The 21,821-nt window shown below is 47.0% G+C and overlaps 1 protein-coding gene across 1 annotated transcript in view; it reads right to left on the bottom strand.

The window, feature by feature from the left end:
- Positions 1-21,562, bottom strand: part of LOC124719797 — a 393,830-nt gene extending 372,268 nt beyond the window's left edge. The window contains exon 1 of the mRNA XM_047244992.1: positions 21,502-21,562. The gene's annotated coding sequence lies outside the window, so the exon portion shown is untranslated. The remainder of the gene's footprint in view (positions 1-21,501) is intronic.
- Positions 21,563-21,821: the final 259 nt, after the last annotated feature.

Raw genomic sequence — 21,821 nt, 5'->3', positions numbered from 1 at the left:
TTGTAAACAATTTGAAAATGTATACGTCTCAAAAAATATTCCCGTTTTTTTTGGGGGGGGGGAGGGAGGGGGTAGCCCCTCGAGCCCTCCCCACAGCTAGTGCTTGCCGGCCGAAGTGGCCGTGCGGTTAAAGGCGCTGCAGTCTGGAACCGCAAGGCCGCTACGGTCGCAGGTTCGAATCCTGCCTCGGGCATGGATGTGTGTGATGTCCTTAGGTTAGTGAGGTTTAAGTAGTTCTAAGTTCTAGGGGACTAATGACCTCAGCAGTTAAGTCCCATAGTGCTCAGAGCCATTTGAACGATTTGAACAGCTAGTGCTTAGTGCTGCCACCTACCGTCACATGGTGACGTCTAATATACGGTGACGTCACGTCACTGTGACTCGACCGCGTATGTGGTGCTCTCCCTGCCAGGTCGGCGTGTCATCCGTGCCGCCTCTGTGGTGTCGGGATTTCAACGGCCGGCAGTGTACGTGACGAAGGACGTGTGTCGTTAGTGACGTAGGTGGCCACAGGTTTTGCACTTCCTGCGCGATGTGTTAGATCCGCCCAGAGCGCTAACAGCCATTTCCCGTCACGGACGACTTTTCAATCGCTGAGTATGCGCTTGCCCGCGGCTGTTGCGGAGGAAATGCGTGCGTCACGCACACTCCTTACGACCGTCCTATCCTTTGCGTGTGCCAAATACTCGACACGCGAAGCCGAAAAATTGTAAGTTTCTAAAGTGAGACACAGTTTCACCTCGCGTCTAGTCAGTGCTGACGGGTCAAAACTAAGGTTGGAGAACTGTTCGTGTTAATTAATCCGTTTTCAGCGCCTACAAGCAGATAAACGTGTGTTACGTAGCCACAGGCAGCAGATACACTGTGTGATCGAAAGTATTCGGACACCTGGCTCAAAATGACAAGTAAAGGAGACCGCTTCTAAAACACTAATACGACCTATTCTCGAGTACTGCTCGAGCGTTTGGGATCCCTTTCAGGTCGGATTGAGGGAGGACACAGAAGCAATTCAGAGGCGGGCTGCTAGATTTGTTACTGGTAGGTTTGATCATCACGCGAGTTTTACCGAAATGTTTCAGGAACTCGGGTGGGAGTCTCTGGAGGAAAGGAGGCGTTATTTTCGTGAATCGCTACTGAGGAAATTTAGAGAACCAGCTTTTGAGGCTGACTGCTGTACAACTTAACTGCCGCCAACACGTTTCGCGGAAAGATCACAAAGATAAGAGAGATTAGGGCTCGTACAGAGGCATATAGGCAGTCAGATTCCCCTCGTTCAGTTTGGGAGTGGAACAGGGAGAGAAGATGCTAGTTGTGCTACAAGATATCCTCCGCCACGCACCGTATGGTGGATTGTGGAGTATGTATGTAGATGTAGACAAGTTCGTGGCGCCCTCCATCGGTAATCCTGGAATTCGATATGGTGTTTACCCACCCTTAGCCTTGATGACAGCTTCCACTCGCGTAGGCATACGTTGTGTCAGGTGCTGGAAGGTTTCTTGGGGAATGGCAGCCCATTACTCACGGAGTGCTGCACTGAGGAGAGGTATCGATGTCGGTCGGTGAGGCCTGTCACGGCGTTCCAAAACACCCCAAAGGTTTTCTAAAGGATTTAGGTCAGGACTCTGCGCTAGTCAGTCCATTACAGGGATGTTGTCGTGTGACCACTCCGCCACATGCCGTGCATTAGAACAAGTGCTGCATCCTGTTTAAAGATCCAAAGGCCATCCCCGAATTTCTCTTCAACAGTAGGAAGCAAGAAGGTACTTAAAACATCAACGTAGGCCTGTCCTGTGATAGTGCCACGCAAAACAACAAGGGGTGCAGGAACCTCCATGAAGAACACCACCACACCATAACACCACCTCCTGCGAATTTTACTGTTGGCACTACACACGGTGGCAGATGGCGTTCACCGGGCATTCGCCATACCCACACCCTGCCATAGTATGTTCACATTGTGTACCGTGATTCGTCACTCCACACAGCATTTTTCCACTGTTCAGTCGTCCAATGTTTACGCTCCTTACGCCAAGTGAGGCGTCGTTTGACATTTACCGGCGTGATGTGTGGATTATGAGCAGCCGCTCGATCGTGAAATCCAAATATTGTGTCGTCCCGCGTAACTGTCACAGTACTTGCAGTGGATCCTGATGCAGTTTGGAGTTCCTGTGTGATAGTTCCTGCCTATTATAGATTACAACGCTTTTCAACTGTCGGTGGTCTCTGTCAGTCAACAGACGAGGTCAGCCTGTACGCTTTTGTGCTGCACGTGTCCCTTCACGTTTCCACTTCACTGTCATAGCGGAAACAGTGGACCTAGGGATGTTTAGGAGTGTGGAAATCTCGCGTACAGACGCTGGACCCAAGTCATATCCGATCAGCTGATCACTTTCGCAGTCCGTGACTGTCGTTGAATTTTGTCTTAGTACATTTTATAGAGTTGATTTTAAAAATCATAGTATGTCTAAGGACTACTGCGGTCACTGGTATGCAGCACCTGGCAGTAGGTGGCGGCACAAAGCATCTAATAACATAAACTTATGTTTTTGGGGGTGTCCGGACACTTTTGATGACATGGTGTTCCTCTTTCGCCGTATCAACGGATCACAAATAAAATACAGCTTGGAAGTCGTGCTTGCCCTTGTACGCGCTACACGCAGCACGTGCGCACAGCCTTGTGACGTCAGCGCGCCTTATCCTTATGCAAGTAGTGGAGACGCGCTCCGCGGGACAACAGGGCGTTGCGCAAGTCCTGGCTCGCATCACGAGAACTACCTGGCGCCCGAATGCCGTAACAGGAAGCTTCTAGATGCCTTCTGCGCGTGGTTCCTCTTAATCGCCCCAGGCGAATGCCGGGATCGTTGCTTCCCTGCCCTTGACACAGTCCGAGTTTGTGCTCCGTCTCTAATGACCTCGATATCGACGTGATGTTAGTTTTCGTTCCTTCCTTTCATCCTTCGGCTTCTGCGCCGCTAGATGACGCTACGTCGAAATCAGTCACCACCGTTACAGACAGCTTCACTAGGAACAGCGCCTCCCGAAGTGCTAATCCCACTTCTTCACAGGGTTCTTCCAAACCTTCAGTCCCCAGCACCAATGACAGTGCTCCAAAAATTGGTAACCCAACCAGAGCACTGGGTTTTCACATAACTGGCAACCCGCCAACACACAATATGCTCCGCAAGTGGTAACGATACCACCGCAAATGGTGCTCTACGACTGCACAACCTAGTAACGCAGAGTGTGGTCCAAAAGTGTGGGTACAATCAATGCCAGGGTGCTCGAAAAGCGTGGATACTACCGATATACAGGGTGTTCGAAAACCTTGGACAGAACCACTGCACAGGGTGCTCCGAAAGCGAGGACGCAACCAACGCACAGTGTGCTCGAAAAAGCGAGGACGCAACCAACGCACAGGGTGCTCGAAAAAGCGAGGACGCAACCAACGCACAGAATGCTGGAAAAGCGAGGACGCAACCAATGCACAGGGTGCTCGAAAAGCGAGGACGCAACCAATGCACAGGGTGCTCGAAAAGCGAGGACGCAACCAATGCACAGGGTGCTCGAAAAGCGAGGACGCAACCAATGCACAGGGTGCTGGAAAAGCGAGGACGCAACCAACGCACAGGGTGCTGGAAAAGCGAGGACGCAACCAACGCACAGGGTGCTGGAAAAGCGAGGACGCATCCAACGCACAGGGTGCTCGAAAAGCGAGGACGCATCCAACGCACAGGGTGCTCGAAAAGCGAGGACGCATCCAACGCACAGGGTGCTCGAAAAGTGTGGCCCCTAATGTTGCGAAGTATGCTCATAAAGTGCGGACCCTATAAATGGGCAGGACCCTAGTTCTGCAGAGGGTGCTTCAAAAGTGTGGATCCTAGCATTGCACGCAATGCACACAGCGCTGATGAAGACCATACCTGCCTAATGATGAGGGTCCTTTAGAGGTGCAGACCTCAATGTAGCTTTCAACCTTCCGCAGGTTAACCATAGAATAGCAATATTAAAATGGAAAGCTATCCGTACACTCTCCTGATACTGGTAAAACATGGAATCTGCTAGTAGGGAATGAGATCACGCACGATTTTTATATCGATGTGAGAGACTGACTCCGATTCTTTAAGCAGCGTTTTATTGGCAGGACACTTAGAAAATGTGACAGACCTACTAAGGAGACTGCGTACACTACGCTTGTGTGTCCTCTTTTAGAATACTGCGGTGCGGTGTGGGATCCTTACCAGGTAGGACTGACGGAGTACATCGAAAAAGTTCAAAGAAAGGCAGCAAGTTTTGTGTTGTCGTGAAATATGGGAGAGGGTGTCACAGAAATGATACAGGATTTGGGCTGGAAATCATTCATTGCGACGGAATCTTCTCACGATATTCGAATCACGAACTTTCTCCTGCGAATGCGAAAATATTTTGTTGAGACTGACATACACAGGGCGGAACGATCACGACGATAAAGTACGGGAAATCAGAGCTTGTACGGAAAGATATAGGTGTTTGTTGGGTTGTTTGCGGGAAAAGACCAAACAGCGAGGTCATCGGTCTCATCGGGTTAGGGAAGGAATTCGCCCGTGCCCTTTCGAAGGAACCATCCCAGCATTTTGCCTGGAGCGATTTAGGGAAATCACGGAAAACGTACATCAGGGTGGGCGGACGCTGGATTGAACAGTCGTCTTCCGGAATGCGAGCCCAGTGTGCTAATATAGGTGTTCATTCTTTCCGCGCGCTATACCAGATTGGAGTAATAGAGAATTGTGAAGGTAAGAACCTTCAACATCGCAGCGCGTCGGCAATCGTTGGTTAATATATTGAAAAACTAGAAAGCCGCCTCGACTGCGAGGAAAACACCTAGTGTTAACCTAGGTTTCAGCGTAGATAACTACACCCTCTTCAGAACAATAAAACCCACTAGTGCCTAAGAAGACCTTTGTCAATGATCGAAAGAACACCATAGCTATACATTTATAAACGAAAAAAAGGAAAACGCAAACAGTACATATGTAGAAAGTCTAAACCGTTACTTAACTTGTAACCTCCACCTCACACCGGCCTATGTTCGATGGGTCATGACCGGCCATAAACTCGGGTGTTTTTTTTTTTTCTTCGTTTATAAATGTATAGCTATGGTGTTCTTTTAATCATTGACAAAGGTCTTCTTAGGCACTTGTGGGTTTTATTGTTCTGAAGAGGGTGTAGTTATCTACGCGGAAACCTAGGTTAACACTAGGTGCTTTCTTTGCAATCGATGCGGGTTTCTAGTTTTTTAATAAATTGTGAAGGTGGTTCGATGAATCCTCTACGAGGCACTTAAACGTGATTCGGAGAGTATCCATGTAGATGTAGAGATGAGTGCCTGGAGAGATTCGATTCTGCCGTATTCCTCACATTTCTGGTGTATGCTCCCGTTTACTGACACTACACTAGCCTATAAAAATGTGTGGCAAGTCACCGTAAAAAGAAAAAAAAATCTGCGGCCAAGAGAGCAATGCCAGATGCTTCGTAACAGCTGCCGTCAGCACTTAGTCCGGAGAGTGACGGCGCGGAATTCCGAAAGAATTGTGGAAGGCGCAAATGCAGGAGACGAGGCGTGACGTAAGCGTCTTGTTGTTGTTGTCGTCGACGTCTTGTGGGTGTCACAGGACGTGGCGGCGCATTTGTTGTGTGTGTGTGTGTGTGTGTGTGTGTGTGTGAGAGAGAGAGAGAGAGAGAGAGAGAGAGAGAGAGAGAGAGAGAGAGATAGATATTGGAGGGGGGGGGGGACTAATACAGGGCGTTACGCAAGTGTTTCGTAACAGGGGGTGGCGTCGGGGACGGGTCACACGGGAATGCGGTTACGCGGCGTACGGAGCGACCTGCGCCGAATATTGGCAGACGTGCGCACTCAGTCACCGAGAGGTTGGCAGGAAGAGAGCGACGGAGCCAGCCGCCTCCCCCAGTGCGACTGCCCCGCCTAGCCCAGCACAGAGTGTGTCCACTATCAACGCCAGGGTGCTCCGGAACCGAGGACACACACACACACACACACACACACACACACACACACACACACACACACATATATATACACACGGGGTGGCGGCCAGAGATTTCCACCTCTGTCACAACAGTCTTCACTAACAATCAAAGAGCCCACCATTCCCGATATCTTACGCCTCGAACTTCTCATTACTTTGCAACCGAGTCAATGCATTAAGTATTTGGCGATAGATTCAAAAAACCGCAGGACTTTTTCGTATCTTCCAGCAAGCTAACAAAAAAGGCGTAATACAAATGCGAATTAAGTATTTCTTTCACGATTCACGAAAACATAAATTTTAATTTTCCGACCAAATCTGCGCTGGTCCCATATTGTCATTGGTTTATCTTTTTTAAAGCTGTACCGCTCGAGTGACGCATCAATGAACATATCAATATCAAAGGTATTGTATGTTAACCGGGGACCTAGAAACGACGGAGACACTCCGTCCCCGCTGCAGCCGCAGTGGTCCACAACCCCACGACGACTACCGCAGTCCACTTCACCCCTCCGCCGCCCCACACCGAACCCAGTGTTACTGTGCGGTTCGGCCCCCCGGTGGACCCCCCCAGGGAACGCCTCACACCAGACGAGTGTAGCCCCTATGTTTGTGTGGTAGAGTAATTGTGGTGTACGCGTACATGGAGAACTTGTTTGCGCAGCAACTGCCGACATAGTGCAGCTGAGGTACAATAAGGGGAACCAGCCCGAATTCGCCGAGGCAGATGGAAAACCGCCTAAAAACCATCCACACACTGGCCGGCTCACCGGACCTCGACACAAGTCCGCCGGGCGGATTCGTGCCGGGGACCAGGCGCTCCTTCCCACCCGGAAAGCCGTCCAGTCGACGCATTTGGCCTGCGATTACTCCGACAGACAGGGTTGCTCCGTGGCGCGCGGACGGCTACAGTAAAAATTTTGCGATCGGAAAAACTGTCGGACTGATGCGTGTAACTGTTTACTGTTGAGCACCATACAGCAAAAAAAAAAAAAAAAAAAAAAAAAAAAAAAAAAAAAAAAAAAAAAAGGTACCGAGTTGAGATTTTATCATTGTAAACCTATGCGAGAATTTATGGGAATTCTAAAGAAACTAATTCAATCGATCTCATTTGCTGAATTTTGAGGAAGTAAACCGAGCTAAGCTTCTACAGGAACGTCAGACGTTTGGTTGATTATGATGATTGCTGATCGATCTGCAACTACCATGAAGCGAATTAAGAAGTGTTTCCTATTATTGATAGCTAGAAGATTGCAATGGGCTGGACATCTGACGAGAATGAAAGACGACCAGATTTTGTTAAGAATATTCAGGGATAAGCCGTATGGCAAAAGACAAACGGGGAGATCCATGAGTACTTGACGCAATGAAATTGACTGCACATGCGAAAGAGTGGGAATAAATAACTGGCAAGAGGCAGAACAAGACAGGAGCATCTGGAGGAATCATGGGAGATCGGCCTGGGGGCTTCGAGTCCCTTAGAATACTACTACTATTTAGAATACTACTACTATTAATAATAATAATAATAATAATAATAATACAACCCGGCAAACCGCTACGCATCACACAACCAAATGTGGGACTAGTCGCACAGAGTAAGTGTCCAATGATCCTACCCAAGTTCCTCTTTCTGAACGGTAAAATTTTGTCAGGGGACCTGAGGATATCGGCAGTTGCTTCTGCTCTACGAGATCAACGAGATTTGTAATATTCTTTCTAGGTGAAATATTGTCGCCGGAAATTTTTCGACGAAGTCAGAATGACATACGCTCATGCTCTTTACTGCTGTGGAGGTATGATAAGGACAGTAATTCGTCGTCTAGTAATTGAGAGTCTCAAGCATTAGCAAGAAACTTTCTCAGCGTAGAGCAGCAGACACACATTGAGACAGTGGTGCATCTCTATCATCTTCAACTTATAATTATATCCCGTTGAATTACTTTCAGTAAAGTTAATTTACCTCAAACTGTTGATAACTACCCATATGGAGGTAGAAAAAGAAGGGGGACAGTGCTATAGTACGTTGTTTTGAAGCCAGGGTGGGCGGGGCCTACCGCCATCTTAAATAGCCCAAAACATAAGCAGACTACTGTAGCAGCTGTTCTAAATACTAGAAATTCCTGTGCCCACATGTATAACGCAGGATCAGAAACACAATTTCGAACGTTTTTTTCTGTTCAATGGCATTTGCTGTTGCAATACAACATATTTAGCCTAGTTATTGTAGCTTGTTTTTTTTTATACATTTCAAAAAATGGCTCTGAGCACTATGGGATTTAATTTCTGAGGTCATCAGTTCCCTAGAAGTTAGAAGTACTTGGACGTAAGTGACTTGAAGACATCACACACACACCCATGCCCGAGGCAGGATTCGAACCTGCGACTGTGGCGGTCGCGCGGTTTGTAGCGACTGGAACCGCTCGGCCACACTGACCGGCTTTCCGACTTCCATCCGTTTGATCCAACGAATGATGCACTCAGCTGGTGGATGTTGGGGGAGGCTGTGGATTTCGCAAGGTGTTGGCTCTGACGTCGACCAGTAGAGTGTAACGACGCGGGCATACAGGCCCTCACAGTAAAGTGGCGTAAGGCCGTCGCAATGAAAGGAGATCACGCTGGAAAACACGGTTTTTGTAGCCAAAAGAGAGGTGAGTAATATGCTGTATTGGACTCCTGAAGAAACCCAACCCGTTCACCGCTCAACGGTCCTCGTATTTATGTAATTTCTTTCACATGGACAGATTACGACCTTGAAATGAGACAGCCGGCCGCGGTGGTCTAGCGGTTGAGGCGCTCAGTCCGGAACTGCGGGACTGCTACGGTCGCAGGTTCGAATCCTGCCTCGGGCATGGGTGTGTGTGATGTCCTTAGGTTAGTTAGGTTTAAGTAGTTCTAAGTTCTAGGGGACTGATGACCACAGATCTTAAGTCCCATAGTGCTCAGAGCCATTTGAACCATTTTTTTTTTTTTGAAATGAGACAATTTTCTACGACGCTGCTGTCTTTGCTGCTTGATCGAAGTAAGGTAACCATTTATTCATGGGAAGTACAGGCTCACTCACGAGCAAGTCTCGGGATCCCGATGATCCACATACAGGAAATATATATATATATATATTACACACACACACACACTATTTGATCAAAAGTATCCGGACACCCCGAAAAACAGACCTTTTTCACATTAAATGCCTTGTGCTGTCGCCTACTGTCAGGCACTCCATATCAGCGACCTCAACAGACATCGTGAGAGAGCAGAATGGGGCGCTCCGCGGAACTCACGGACTCTGAACGTGGTCAGGTGATTGGGTGTCACTTGTGTCATACGTCTGTACGCGAGATTTCCACACTCCTAAACATCCCTACGTCCACTGTTTCCGACGTGATAGTGAAGTGGAAATGTGAAGGGACACCTACAGCACTAAAGCGTACAGGCCGACCTCGTCTGTTGACTGACAGGGACCGCCGAAAGTTGAAGAGTGTCGTAATGTGTTGTAGGCACACATCTATACAGACCAAAACACAGGAATTCCAAACTGCATCAGGATCGACTGCAAGTACTATGACAGTTTGGCGGAGGCGGAGGTGAGAAAACTTTGATTTCATGGTCCAGCGGCCGCTCATAAGCTACAAATCTCGCCGGTAAATGCCAAACGACGCCTCCCTTGGTGTAAGGAGCGTAAACATTGGACGATTAAATAGTGGAAAAACGTTTTGTGGAGTCACGAATCACGGTACAGAATGTGGCGCTCCGATGGCAGGGTGTGGGTATGGCGAATGCCCGGTGAACGTCATCTACCAGCGTGTGTAGAGTCAACAGTAAAATTCGGAGGCGGTGGTGTTATGGTGTGGTCGCGTTTTTCATGGAGGGGGCTTGCACCCCTTGTTGCTTTGCTTGTCACTATCACAGCACAGGCCTACATTGATGTTTGAGGCACCTTGTTGTTTCCCACTGTTGAAGAGCAACTTGGGGATGGGGACTGCATCTTTCAACACGATCGAGCACCTGTTCATAATGCACGGCCTGTGGCGGAGTGGTTACACGACTATAACGTCCCTATAATGGACTGGCCTGCACGGAGTCCTGACCTGAATCCTGTAACACCTTTAGGATGTTTCGCATTACAGACTTCGTTCCAGATCTCGCCGACCGACATCGATACCCCTCCTCAGTGCAGCACTCCGTGAAGAATGGGCTGCCATTCCCCGAGAAACATTCCAGCACCTGATTCAACATATTCCTGCCAGAGTGGAAGCTGTCATCAAGGCAAAGGGTGGGCCAACACTATATTGTATTCCAGCATTACCGATGGAGGATGCAACGAACTTGTAAATCATTTTCAGCCAGGTGTCCGAATACTTTTGATCACACAATGTGTAAGTGAGCAGAACACCACTGAAGGAGGCTGAAACGGGCGTGGTTTGCGTCCCAGGCAGTTGGAATTGCGTCCAAACACACACACACACACACACACACACACACACACACACACACACACACACACACACACACGCACGCACACACACACACACACAAAAAAAAAAAAAACACCTACGGGTATTTGCCGAGGTGTGACGCCAAGGACTCCGCGAAAGCGCGAGGAGAATCCTTAACACCCACGCAAACAGCCGGCGGGAAGCTGACTGCCCCCCCCCCACACACACACACACACCTGTGTGCACCCAGAGCGTAAACGAGAAGCGAATAACAGTGGTGCTTTCTACTGCCAGTACGGCACTGCTGCATGTACGCCGGTTGGCATTAAAATTACAACACCATGAATTACAATAATCGCGTTGGATCAGTTGTTAGGTGCAAGTCTTTGGAGTGGACTGCACTTCGGCGACTTGCGAGTCTGTAACCTACCCCATCAAACACCATCAGGGAAAAGAGGACGTAACAGTTCAGCGTGGAATCCGGGACACGTGTCGTTCACGGCGACTTATCATGCAGACGTTGAGTCTTACAAGGCAGGATGAACAATTCTTGGTCCCTCCGGAATTGCATTCCGCGACTTTTCAGTTATGATTCTGTAAAGTGTAAACTGAAGTGAAAGACAATGTGGCCTCATATACAATGCCTCATACTTCTTTCGTCGAGCCACTATCAAAGTATCATAAACAATAACGTAAGAGCTTTGGTCTGCTGCAGCTGATGGCCTTCCAGTTCTTGGGTTGTCTTCCGCGCTTATCCGACCTTTACGGGAAGTAGCGGACCACGGTGATACCGTGCTAGGACACACTACAGTATTCCCACGGACCTTTCTCTCTCAGCGTTGCAAATTTCAATTGGGTTCTTTCCACGTGGAAATTCCATTTTGATGCAGGAACGCTGGTCACTACGTGTAATCCGACCCGCCTCTGTTTCAGCCTCCTAATTAAAACATAATTACTGACGACACGATCACACGACCCAAAAAACACGAACACGACCTCTCGCCTACGGTTTCAAGATTTTTAACTTCCATCACAACTCCGTAACGGACGAGCATGCGCTGTGAGCAGGACTTTTTAAATGACCCACGGCTTATTCGTCTTTTCCTCTTCAAACAAATCATGTGCCGACAGCTTCAGCTTGGTAATAAGTCGAAAAACTGGAATGGTAGCACTTAAAATTACAAGTCTCGGTGTTATTTAGAATGAAATTTTCACTCTACAGCGGAGTGTGCGCTGATATGAAACTTCCTGGCAGATTAAAACTGTGTGCCGGACCGAGACTCGAACTCGGGACCTTTGCCTATCGCGGGCAAGTGCTCTACCAACTGAGTTACGCAAGCACGACTCACGCCCCGTCCTCACAGCTTTAATTCCGCCAGTGCCTCGACTCCTACCTTCCAAACTGTACAGAAGCTCTCCTGCAAAGGCCCCGAGTTCGAGTCTCGGTCCGGCACACAGTTTTAATCTGCCAGGAAGTTTCAAGTCTCGGTGTTGCCCAGTGGCAGTATCCCCGGCCTATATAATAAAATGAAGATTAAAAATACACCGAAGCGCAAAAGACGTCACTGTACTTTAAGTAAGTGCAATGAGAACTGGTTATAGATCTTCTATAATCATTGCTGCACGGCTTCGATATATTTGAGGAACGTCGTTTAAGAAGCGATTTTTCGAAATTCCTGCCCTATGGGAAAAAAACAGGGGACAAAACTTTTTTAGGAGCACGTCGATATTAAGGTAATTTTGAAGGTAGATAAGGAAATTGGTAACTGGTTCCTTAGACAGAAATAAATACGAGATTCACTAGTTTTGGAAATATAATTCTTACGGAGGTTGAAGTTTATTTTGAAGCACATCTATGAACATCGGTATTTGACTTACCGATTAAAAAATAAAGAAGTGTATCTTTGAAAATTGAACTCCTAAAGGGGTGAAAAGGGGGATGAAAATTTTCATGTAAAAATTTTCTTGTATCGGAACACACTTAAAGTTAAACAAATGAAAACTGGTATTTGAACTATAAAGACAAATGTGTTAGCGGATGAAAGTTTTTATGGAAATATCGTAAGAACTCCAAAAGCCGGATTAACGAAGACGCCCGACTCTAGCTGCCAGAATCGTTCTTTTGTCAGAAGTACACTCTGAAATGACCACGGGTATATGGAATTAACTAGCTTAAAAATTTTTGATGATGACGCGAATTAACTGACTTCGACCGTGGAATTGTAGTTGTAGGTAGATGCATGGAGCATACCATTTGACAAATCGTTAGGGAATTCAATATTCCTGGAATCGATGTGTCAAGAGTGTGCTGACGAAGACGAGGACTGTTTGTCGCCGGCCGCTGTGGGCGAGCGGTTCTAGGCGCTTCAGTCACGAACCGCGCTTCTGCTACGGTCGGAGGTTCGAATCCTGCCTCGGGCATGGATGTCTGTGATTTCCTTAGGTTTAACTAGTTCTACGTTCTAGACTGGTAGAAGCCGACCTCGGGGAAGATCAGTTTGGATTCCGTAGAAATGTTGGAACACGTGAGGCAATACTGACCTTACGACTTATCTTAGAAGAAAGATTAAGAAAACGCAAACCTACCTTTCTAGCATTTGTAGACTTAGAGAAAGCTTTTGACAATGTTAACTGGAATACTCTCTTTCAAATTCTGAAGGTGGCAGGCGTAAAATACAGGGAGCGAAAGGCTATTTACAATTTGTACAGAAACCAGATGGCAGTTATAAGAGTCGAGGGGCATGAAAGGGAAGCAGTGGTTGGGAAGGGAGTGGGACAGGGTTGTAGCCTCTCCCCGATGTTATTCAATCTGTATATGAAGCCAGCAGTAAAGGAAACAAAAGAAAAATTCGGTGTAGGTATTAAAATCCATGGAGAAGAAATAAAAACTTTGAGGTTCGCCGATGACATTGTAATTCTGTCAGAGACAGCAAAGGACTTTGAAGTTGAACGGAATGGACAGTGTCTTGAGAGGAGGATATAAGATGAACATCAACAAAAGCAAAACGAGGATAATGGAGTGTAGTCAAATTAAGTCGGGTGGTGATGAGGGAATTAGATTAGAAAATGAGACACTTAAAGTAGTAAAGGAGTTTTGCTATTTAGGGAGTAAAATAACTGATGATGGTCGAAGTAGAGAGGATATAAAATGTAGACTGACAATGGCAAGGAAATCGTTTCTGAAGAAGAGAAATTTGTAAACATCGAGTATAGATTTAAGTGTCAGGAAGTCGTTTCTGAAAGTATTTGTGTGGAGTGTAGCCATGTATGGAAGTGAAGCATGGACGATAACTAGTTTGGACAAGAAGAGAATAGAAGCTTTCGAATTTTTTTTTTTTGTGGTTCTTGGGCGCAAAACTTCAATGGTCATTAGCGCCCAGCCCGTGACTTAGGAAACAGGAAAAAACCGAAATTTAAAACCAGCAGCAATGGGAACAAAGAGATAAAATTTGAGAAACTAAAAGCAGAAAGAATGCTTAAAAATCCACTAGAGAAAGGGGTTGGGTGTCCCCAAAAAAAGCTTCAAATGACTGAAGTCATTTCACTGTCACTAATAAACTGGAGAACGCGGTCGGTTGAGCGCATGTCATCTGCTAAAATCGACGATAGATCAGGCGATAGCTGCAGATGGGAGCGTAACGGATTAAAATAGGGGCATTCAATTAAAAGGTGTCTTACCGTCCACAGCTGACAGCAGTGGGGACAGAGTGGGGGAGGATCGCCGCTTAAAAGATGTCGATGGCTAAAAAGACAGTGCCCTATCCGGAGTCTAGCTAAAATTACCTCCTCCCGACGACGCGTTCGGGAGGAAGAGGTCCAAGCGCAAGGAAGGGCTTTCACTTCCCGCAATTTAGCTTTCGAAATGTGGTGCTACAGAAGAATGCTGAAGATAGGGTGGGTAGATCACGTAACTAATGAGGTATTGAATAGGATTGGGGAGAAGAGAAGTTTGTGGCACAACTTGACTAGAAGAAGGGATCGGTTGGTAGGACATGTTTTGAGGCATCAAGGGATCACAAATTTAGCATTGGAGGGCAGCGTGGAGGGTAAAAATCGTAGAGGGAGACCAAGAGACGAATACACTAAACAGATTCAGAAGGATGTAGGTTGCAGTAGGTACTGGGAGATGAAGAAGCTTGCACAGGAGAGTAGCATGGAGAGCTGCATCAAACCAGTCTCAGGACTGAAACCACAACAACAACAACAACAACAACAACAACAACAGGGGACTGATGACCTCAGATGTTAAGTCCCATACTGCTCAGATCCATTTGAAGCATTTGTTTAACGTCCCGTCGACATCGAGGTCGTTAGAGACGCAGCAGAAGTTCGGATTAGGGAAGGGTGGAGGAGGAAAGCGGCCGTACCCTTTGGAAGGAACCATCCCCGCATTTACCTCACGGGATTTTGGAAAATCATGGAAAACCTGATCAGGATAGCCGGACGTGGGTTTGAACCGTCGTCCTTCCGAATGCGAAGTGCGCTGAGGATACAAAATTCAAGGCGCTGTCTCTCGCCACGGACAACGCAGTGGCAGACAGCCTCCACTTAGCGATCGAGAGCAGCGGCGTTTGCGTAGCGTTGTCAGTGCTGACAGACAAGCAACACTGCACCAAATAACCGAAAAAATCAGTGTGGGACGTGCGACGAGCGTATCCGATATTTGGGCGTTAATGGGGCGTGGCAGCAGACGACCGACTCGAGTACCTATGGTGAATGGAAATGCAGTGTGGCCAGGGCATCCCGTCGGGTAGACCGTTCGCCTGGTGCAGGTCTTTAGAGTTGACGCCACTTCGGCGACTTGAGCGTCGATGGGAATGAAATGATAAGGACAACACAACACCCAGTCCGTGAGCGGAGAATATCTCCGACCCAGCCGGGAATCGAACCCAGGCCGCTAGGCATGACATTCCGTCGCGCTGAGCACTCAGCTACCAGGGGCGGACGAGTACCTCTGGTAACAGGACGACATCGACTGCAGCTCGTCTCCTGAGCTCGTAACCATATCGGCAGGGTCCTGGATGAGTGGAAAACCGTGCCCCGGTCAGATCGGTACAGATTTCAATTGCTGAGAACCTAATGCACGACCTGCTATATAACAACACACAGCAGGTTGCTTGAGAAATAAATAAATAAATAAATGGTAAGAGCAATGGTGGGATTCGAGTTTGGCGCAGTTTTCTATGCCATCAGTTTTTGCTAAAGTTATGGAAAAGGCTGTGTATGTAAGGATAGCCGGCCAGTGTGGCCACGCGGTTAAAGGCGCTTCAGTCTGGAACCGCGCGAACGCTACGGTCGCAGGTTCGAATCCTGCCTCGGGCATGGATGTGTGTGATGTCCTTAGGTTAGTTAGGTTTAACTAGTTCTATGTTCTAGGGGACTGATAACCTCCGATGTTAAGTCCCATAGGGCTCAGAGCCATTTGAACATTTTTTGTAAGGATAAATGATCATTTTACATCACACACTTTGCTTTAGAAGTCGTTCAACAACTGAAAATGCTGTATTCTCTTTTCTGTGTGAGATACTGGATGGGTTAAACAAAACGTTTCGAACGCTAGGCATATTTTTTGATTGAACTAAGACATTTGACTGTGTTGATCACAAAATATTGCTCCAGAAGTTGGACCATTACGGAATGCGGGGAGCAGCTCACAATTGGTTCACCTCTTACTTTAGCAACAGACAGCAAAAGGTCAGCATTCACGAAGTTGAGAATGGCTGTGACGTGGGGTCTGAGTGAGGTACGATAAAGTGGGTGGGTTTCCCAGCGATCAGAGTTGAGGCCACTCCTCTTCCTTATTTATATACGGGGTGTTACAAAAAGGTATGGCCAAACTTTCAGGAAACATTCCTCACACACAAAGAAAGAAAATAAGTTATGTGGACATGTGTCCGGAAACGCTTAATTTCCATGTTAGAGCTCATTTTAGTTTCGTCCACCTACGCTCAATGGAGCACGTTATCATGATTTCATACGGGACACACTACCTGTGCTGCTAGAACATGTGCCTTTACAAATACGACACAACATGTGGTTCGTGCACGATGCAGCTCCTGCACATTTCAGTAGAAGTGTTCGTACGCTTCTCAACAACAGATTCGGTGACCGACGGATTGGTAGAGGCGGACCAATTCCGTGGCCTCCACGCTCTCCTGACCTCAACCCTCTCGACTTTCATTTATGGGGGCATTTAAAAGCTCTCGTCTACACAACCCCGGTACCAAATGTAGAGACTCTTCGTTCTCGTATTGTGGACGGGTGTGATACAATACGCCATTCTCCAGGGCTGCATCAGCGCATCAGGGATTCCGTGCGACGGACGATGGATGCACGTATCCTCGCTAACGGAGGACATTTTGAACATTTCCTGTAACACAGTGTTTGAAGTCACGCTGGCACGTTCTGTTGCTGTGTGTTTCCATTCCACGATTGTGATTTGAAGAGAAGTAATAAAATGAGCTCTAACATGGAAAGTAAGCGTTTCCGGACACATGTCCACATAACATATTTTCTTTCTTTGTGTGTGAGGAATGTTTCCTGAAAGTTTGGCCGTACCTTTTTGTAACACCCTGTAAATGGTATGCCCTTTAGTATTACTGGTAACTCTACAATATTTCTGTTTGCTGATGACACTAGCTTGGGTAGTAAAGGTTGTTGTGTCCAACATTGGCTCGGCTTCAAATAGTGCAGTTCATGACCTAAGTACATGGCTCATAGAAAATAAACTAACGCTAAATCACAGTAAGGCTCAATTTTTACAGTTTCTAACACACACCTCAACAAATCTGACGTTTTAATGGGCTTATTATTAGTCAAACTGAACAGTTCAAATTTTTAGGTGTTCAGATTGAAAACTGTCGTGGAAAGCCCACGTTCAGGACCTTGTTCAAAGACTTAATGCTGCCATTTTTACTATTCCAACGGTATCTGAAATGAGTGATCTTTCGACACGAAAACTAGTCTACTTTGCTTACTTTCATTCGCTTATGTCGTATGGTATTATATTATGGGATAACTCTTCCCATTCTAAAACGATAAGTGGTCTAAGTTCACGAACTTCTTGTCGACGGCTGTTCATGAGTTTGGGTATTTTGACATTGGCCTCTCAATATATATTCCTTACCGTCATTTCTTGTTAACAATATTAGTTTATTCCCAAGAATAAGCAGCTTCCGCTCCGTTAATACTCGGCAGAAATCCAACCTTCCTTAACTCTTGTGCAGAAAGGCGTGCTACCACTCTAATACAAACATCTTAGCAGTAATGCACGCGCTTTCAAATGTAAACTGAAGACTTTCGTCATGGGTCACTTCTGTCGAGGGGTTCCTTGAAAAATTAAGCTGGTTCTTGTTGTACTGTTGATTGCGTTTAACTTAAACCATTGTAATTTCATGTACTGGCACGTTCCATGACCTTTGAGATTTGCTCCTCAATTTGGTCCTACGGAACTTGACGTGTAACTAAATAAGCGCACGAAGCCTTTAACCCAAGTTGTCAACCAGGCAGTGTCCAAGTTGGGTGCTGGTTCGACAATGGTGTGGGCTGTCTTTACATCGAGTGGACTGCGTCCTCCGGTCCACCTCAACCGAGCATTAACCGGAAAGTTATACTCGACTGCTTGGGGACCATTTACAGCGACTGATGCAGTTGTTCTTCCCGAACAACGATGGAATTTTTGTCGGTAACACTCATCATCATATGATATTGCTACGGAAATGAGTGCCGGCAATTTTTCCCACGGGGTGGAAGGCAGCTGGGTCGACGGGTAAGCCAACCCAGCTGCTAGTGCCGCGCCTAGGATAGGCGGTACTCTGCCTAGTTAGGCAACTAGTCCCCCCCACGGAGTCGTCTCACCGACTGTATCTCTTTTTACCTTCCCCAGGGATCAGTACTGCGACCTATCTTTTAAGCGTTAGACAATTACTCGCCGGCCTGAAGAACATTTTGGACAATTAGAGGGAATAGCTGTTGGTGAACTTATCAGGATGTGAGGTCGGGGGCCAAGAAACTCTTATCTTCCTGACGTTTCGTCCAGGACTGCGGTGGACATCCTCAGAGGTGGTCGTCCGCTCAGTCTTGCCGACTGACCGGTCGGGCGTCCGACAGCGACATAAATACTGTACGAAAGGGGGGGGCATGGTCAAAGTAACATGTGATGAGCACAGACAATCCTTATTAGAGATAGAAATTAATTATCGGTTATCGTCTTCTCAAAGATGAAACTGCCTAACGATTCTGCAGACCTACCATCCATATCTCGCCAAGTTCCATTGCCTCCGCTTTCCTATTACAATTATTCTGACGCTTATAAATTTCAATGGTTTCTCTACATTGTCGTGCATAATAATTTGACGTTGCAAATAAAATCTCTGGTTTCCTGGCAGCTACAGCTGATTTCTCTCCTTATCCTAGTCGGCAAAGATTTTTGTGCTCTTTTAGCCGTGTATTTACGCGTCCTCTTGGTAGTTCCAATAAAAATTTACCGCACGTACACGGAATTTTATATACTAGACATGTCGACAGAGGAGGGTGTTTATCCTTCACAGATCGTAATACTTATTTCCTTTGTTGGTCTACAGGAGAAAAGCCGAAACATCAGGAAGAGTAGAGTTTCTTAGACCACGACCTCACATCCCGAAAGGATGCCGCTATGTAATCCCGTCGTGAAAGCCTTCACTCTATGAATTAGAGAGCCGGCCGGTGTGGCCGAGCGTTTCTAGGCGCTTCAGCCTGAAACCGCGCGACCGCTAAGGTCGCAGGTTCGAATCCTGCATCGGGCATGGATGTGTGTGATGTCCTTAGGTTAGTTAGGTATATATGGCCCGTATATGTAATAAGTTTCCTTTAATTAACGTTTATGGTCACAATGTTTGCTGTTTAACAGATTACCGGTTTCGGTCTCTAATGACCATCATCAGATCTGTCTCATAAAACATTAGTGCATTAGGACTTTGTTTTATGAGACAGATCTGATGATGGTCATTATAGACCGAAACTGGTAATCTGTTAAACAGCAAAGATAGTGACCATAGACGTAAATTAAATGAAAGGTTTAATCGTTCTAAGTTCTAGGGGACTGATGACCTCAGATAAGTCCCATAGTACTCAGAGCCATATGAATTAGAGGGAATGGTTTGTCCATCCAGACGGCCCGACTTTAATGTCATCGAACATTTATGGGACATAATACGGAGGTCACTTCGGGCACAAAATCCTGCACTAGCAACACTTGCCGCAATTATGAACCGCTGTAGAGGCAGCATTGATGAGTATTTAAAGCAGGGGACTTCCAAAGGACTCGTTGAATCCATGCCTTGTCGAATTGCTTCATTTCTCCGTGCAGGAGGTGGTCGAATACCGTTGTACATATAAAATGAATGCATGTAGGATTCTGCTGGAAGTGGTAATCATCTACTTGAGACCAGGGAAGCCTCATTCAATATGATATTCGTGATACTGAAGATGGTCGCTTGACTGAAACACCTTACAGCAGCTGTCTGTGGCGGATGCCAGTCCGCCGGCCGGGGTGGCCGTGCGGTTCTAGGGGCTACAGTCGAACCGAGTGATCGCTACGGTCGCAGGTTCGAATCCTGCCTCGGGCATGGATGTGGGTGATGTCCTTAGGTTAGTTAGTTCTAAGTTCTAGGGGACTGATGACCTTAGCAGTTAAGTCCCATAGTGCTTACAAGGGAACGTCCCCATCGCACCCCCCTAAGATTTAATTATAAATTGACACAGGGATAGGCATTGAAAAACTGAACACAGATCAATCGAGAAAACAGGAAGAAGTTGTGTGGAACAATGAAATAATAAGCAAAATATACAAACTGAGTAGTCCATGTGTAAGATATGCATCATAAATGGACAATGATAGCTTATGAGCGCCGTGGTCTCGTGGTTAGAGTGAGCAACTGCGGAACGAAAGGTCCTTGGGTCGAGTCCTCCCTCGAGTGAAAATTTTACTTTATTTTCGCAAAGTTACCATCAGTCCGTTCATTCATTCATTGACGTCTCCGTTCACTGTAATAAGTTTAGTGTCTGTGTTTTGCGACCGCACCGCAAAACCGTCCGATTAGTAGACGAAAGGACGTGCCTCTCCAATAGGAACCGAAAACATTTGATCGCAAGGTCATAGGTCAACCGATTCCTCCACAGGAAAACACGTCTGATATATTCTTTACGACACTGGTGACGGCATGTGCGTCACATGACAGGAATATGTTGTCGACCCACCTAACTTGCACACTTGGCGAATGGGTAAAAAGATTCTTCTACCTTGCCCGATTTAGGTTTTCTTGTGGATGTGATAATCACTCCAAAAAAAGTGATGAAAACATAAGAGTTTGTCACATAAACTGCATCAAATGAATGCAACAGTATCAGAGTCGCACAGTTTTCCCTGTGCTCTGTCAAAACATATGTTTTTTACGTTTTCAAATGTTTCCGTGCGTAGACCGTCAAATTCTGTATATATCCAAGCAAATCTGAACATGTCCTGGAATTTTGGAGAGCGAAGTTGATTATGTGTGAGTGACTGAACTTTGATAATTATCTGAAACAAAAAATTAAAATTATCACCCGGGAGAAGATTTGAACCAAGGACCTGTCGTTCAACAGCTGCTCACGCTAACCACGGGACCACGGCGCTCGTAAGCTAACAGTTTCCTTGATGTTGCTTACCTTGCGCATGGACTACTCAGTTTGTATATTTTGCTTATTTTTTCATAGTTCCATACAACTTCTTCCTGTTTTCTCGATTGATCTGTGTTCAGTTTTTCAAGGCCTATCCCTGTGCCAACTTATAACTAAATCTGAGGGGGGTGCGATGGGGAGGTTCCCTTGTTAGAGCCATTTGATGCCAGTCCCCCGTTTCTGCGCATGCGCAGTCTGAAAGTTACACAATATCTTACGACTCGATACTCGGCCCAGCCAACCGGTCATTGACGTCACCGACCCCCTCTGGACGCGAATGGCGGCCCTGTGCGTGGCAGAAAGCTGTCTGTGGCGCCCTGTCTACACAGTGTACTTTACTGTACCTTGAAGGGCTGGCGGCGTGGCTGCGGCGGCCGTTGGCTGTGTGTGCAGCTGCGCGCCGCTCTCCTGTTCGCCGGGCACTCCGGCAGTGCGCGCGCCTGCGCTCTGCCCGCGTCCTTGCGCGACCTTGGCGCGTGACGTATCGCAGGTGTGCTGTGCGGTCGCGAACAACATCCCAGCGTCGGCAGCCGGGCGCCACGCACACAATACACACCTCTCACACAGCCAAGTCGTCACGCGGTTCCAGATGTCAGTGCAATACAACGAGAGCAAGGTGCGCAACATCCGTTATGTAACGCGTAATACAACACGGGTCCCAGCA

Source organism: Schistocerca piceifrons, chromosome 11, assembly GCF_021461385.2.
Source record: "Schistocerca piceifrons isolate TAMUIC-IGC-003096 chromosome 11, iqSchPice1.1, whole genome shotgun sequence".
Taxonomy (NCBI): domain Eukaryota; kingdom Metazoa; phylum Arthropoda; class Insecta; order Orthoptera; family Acrididae; genus Schistocerca; species Schistocerca piceifrons.
Note: the sequence above shows the minus strand (reverse complement) of the source record. Positions and strands in the feature narration are given on the sequence as shown.